At 36.6% G+C, this 3,764-nt stretch overlaps 1 long non-coding RNA gene across 1 annotated transcript; it reads left to right on the top strand.

The window, feature by feature from the left end:
* Positions 1-811: 811 nt before the first annotated feature.
* Positions 812-3,468, top strand: LOC124891987. Its single transcript, XR_007050010.1, has 3 exons — positions 812-901; positions 3,167-3,229; positions 3,321-3,468. It is a non-coding gene; the product is annotated as an uncharacterized LOC124891987 (long non-coding RNA).
* Positions 3,469-3,764: the final 296 nt, after the last annotated feature.

Genomic DNA, 3,764 nt, shown 5'->3' with positions numbered 1-3,764 from the left:
TAATTTTCCGATCCTTTTAGCTGCACTGGTACCAAAATTGATCCAGGTGTGTCGGATGGATGTAGGTATAATGGATGTGTATGATCCATCTTCTCTTCTGCCATATTTTCGTTGCTCGAAGATGATTCTTCCCTCTCTGATACCATGTGAATTTACCTACTATAGTTCAAGCTTCAGCAACTATCGACATAGAAGCTATGGAACAATAGACTAATAGGAAGAAACTATGGTAGAATTGCTAGAGAAGAAAAAGAGGAATGAGAAAGGAAGAGAGTAACTGATCTTCTGAAAATTTCTACATGATCAACATTTTCCTTACATACTTTTGTGATGCACATATAGTGCTATTTATGCAATGTGCAGCTGTAACTTCTCTTTGACAGCTGTGCACTATGACAGCTGTCATACTTAACTAACTGATTCTCTAACTAACTACATCAGCTGCACTAACTTTCAACTACCATCTCAGCTTGCATCCTTTCACAGAGTTCATGAATGTTGAGAAATAGTTAGAATTAATAGTGCTTTCGCAATATGATATCTATTTTGATCTCTGATTGGTCAAACATTTGGTAATTGGAGAAGTGGGAGGCCTTCAGAGGATTAAGTCTTGCAAAAAATAATAAATCTCAAAAATCTTGTCTTTTTCAACCAATCGTCAACAGGATTGGTACTTTTATGATGTCAATGTGACAATATCTTTATGGCTGCTGGATAGGACTTCTGAGAAGAGATAGAAGAAAGCTTGACAGTTGTTTTACTGCTTCTTCTAGATGAGACAAATGATAATTTTTCTAAGAGCCTTCTGTTGCACAGGTACCAGGATGGAGGTCGACTATCAGATCAGCAGATGGCGTTGCTGCAATATCAGCAAGAAAATATACACTTTTTAAGTGAGGAGGTACACAGTTATTAAAAACTTCTGAGATCTTGCTGGCAATTCACTTCCCAAGCTTTTAGGGGTGGGGAGAGGGTAGAAAAGGGACTTTGGGCTGCTTCAGTTTTATTAGTTGGTGAATCTAGTACCTAATAGCACGTATAAGCATACTTATTTTAAGTTAAGAATCTCCTGCTTTTCTTGGAAATGGTGCAATCTAGATATATATAGAGGTCTATTGTCTCTTCAGGATGTATAGTTCTTATGACCAAATGGATTTTAATCCTGATAGTTTCTTCTGGAGCTTTTTCTTTCTTTATGACCGGATGGATTTATCTTTTTTTCTCTAGATTCTTAGACTGCAAGAAACCTTAAGCAAATACGAAAGGTCTAATGATGGGAGTGCACCTCAGGTACGTTTGTCCTTGTCAAAATTGTGATGTTGTTTCTGTATTATCTACAAAAGAAGCAAAATGTACATGTTGGGATGCATGACAAGTTAATTATATTTAAGCTATAAGAATGAAATTGAGGGGAAAAGAGAACTCGAGAAACACAAAACAGAGGATCATCCAGCTTTTCTGACCTATTAGTAGGGGTGTTAAAACCAAGTCATTTAGTTTTGACTAATCGAGTAACTAGTATCCAGTAGCAGCTGAATATTTTTCAAAAAAATATATATATCATAGATGCTTAGAACAATATTGCATGCACTAATTCTCTCGACATCTTTTTTGCTGAAGAAAAAATTGATAACTGTACAATATGGGACTGCTGATTATGAGATGAGCTATCTTGAATAGTCATTAATCACTAAAATCTGGGATTAAGTTTTGAAAGTGATGAAGTTATCGACTCATCTTGGTTCTTCCAGGTAGATCCTGCTCACTTGTTGGCAACTCGAGATCAAGAGTTACGCACACTCAAAGCTGAGGTAATATGCGGCATGCAGTTTTGTCCTTTTTTCAATTCCAACAAACCTATGGTTCTGAATAACACTAGTGCAATTGTATTTTTGTTTGATAGTGGGGAGTTGTTCTTTTTATTAAGAATGCAATTTCTTTTCTCACAATATTCTTGTTTTTAAACTTGAAGTTTGGCACAGTTTATCTTATACTTGTGCGTTTCAGATGAATCAATTGCAATCTGAGCTAAGGTTTGCCCGATCTATTATAGAGGAGAAGGATGTTGAGATTCAACGTATTCTCAATGCAAATAACGAGGTGTGTTTTTAAAATTCTGTATAAGACTACAATTTTGGGGTATGAAAAGAAGTAAATATATTTGGTGTGCTTATAGCTGGGTTTTCTGCGAATGATCACATATGTGGTTTCGGACTTAGTAATTTATTGGCCTAATAGAAATGAACTATTTTGAAAGAATTTAGCATATTCTTCTATGTGAACCTATAGAGGTGCACATCTAAACACCTCAACTTGGTCTAAACTGGCAACCAAGCACTCCAACTTGTTTCATCTGTCTCATGCACACTCAATGCTGATGTGGCACATAAATTTTGAAGGTGTCTAGATGATCATCTTGTAAGTTGGAGTGTTCAACTGACATAATGAAGATGAGTTGAAGTGTCGAGATGTGCATACACTCTCAAAGTTAGAGTGTTTACTTGCCAATGGAGGCCAAGTTTTAGTGTCTATATATAGTATTATTCCTTTCCTATTTGTTTGACAATATGTCTAAACATGTCTTTCAGGTAATTCGTCTTTAGCTATCTAATATATTCTCTATCTCTAGAATGTGGATATCCAACATAAACAGCAAGACCCCATATATATTTACAACTGTATGTAACGGGTGTGATGTAACAGTTAGATATAATGAAAGACAAATGATGATAAGAGTCCAAACACATCTTTCATTTTATATGCAGTGCTATTAACTTTTGATGTAATCATTTATCGACCTAACAAATTAATACATTGATCAGATTGAACTATTTGTTGTTTTTGTTATTCTCTGTTGTTTCTTGTACTTTCGGTACTCCTTTTTCTGGACTATTTTTCCTTCAACCGAGGGTCTATCGGAGATAACCTCTCCATCTCTGCGTTAGGGGTAAGATCTGCGTTCACTCTACCCTCTCCAAGCCCCGCTTTATGGGACTACACTAGATATGTTGTTGTATTGATTGGGCTGTACTTTGTACTGGTATATGAACCATCCATAGTAGTTAGTCACAACTAGGTTCATTCTATCTTCGTTGTCTGTCTTGTATAGTATTTGGGCTCTGGCTTGATCATGCCTTTCCCTTCGAAGATCTTCTCTCTGAAACAGTATGTAGAAGAAAACGCGAGACTCAGAGCTATTCTGGGAGAATGGAGCAACCGAGCAGCTAAGGTAGTACTTCATTATTTGTGTTACATTGCTATGATGTTTATCGTTCACTTGTCCTCTATCACACCAAATGTTTTTCTTGGTTGTTTAAAAGCTCGAACGTGCATTAGAGCTGGAACGGATGTCAAACTTGGAACTGCAGAAAAAAATGACCACACTGAAGACTCAAACGCGTGAATAGTTCAGCCCCACTAGCAAGGTTAGCAAGTGGTTTCTACTTTAGCAGTTGAGCAACAAACATGCATGAACCATTTCATGAAGTATGTATCTGGATAGTCCAGAGTCTCGGTAGTTAGCTCTGGGACTCCCGGTCAAAAAACAACGTCGATGAAGAGTTCAGGTGCTTTTGCAAAACCATTCCTGGAAGATATATTGGTCCTATCTACATGTGTACAGATTATGCTCAAAAACAATAATTTGCTTGATGTGTACCATCGTCAAGACTTCCAGCTTTGTATAGTTAGGAAGAAGTTTTTGTTTCAACAATTTTCTTTCACTGTAAATGTGTCATTTTATGGCCATAGGCAAATCTTAGAAG

This window comes from Capsicum annuum, unplaced genomic scaffold, assembly GCF_002878395.1.
Source record: "Capsicum annuum cultivar UCD-10X-F1 unplaced genomic scaffold, UCD10Xv1.1 ctg42822, whole genome shotgun sequence".
Taxonomy (NCBI): Eukaryota; Viridiplantae; Streptophyta; class Magnoliopsida; order Solanales; family Solanaceae; genus Capsicum; species Capsicum annuum.
Note: the sequence above shows the minus strand (reverse complement) of the source record. Positions and strands in the feature narration are given on the sequence as shown.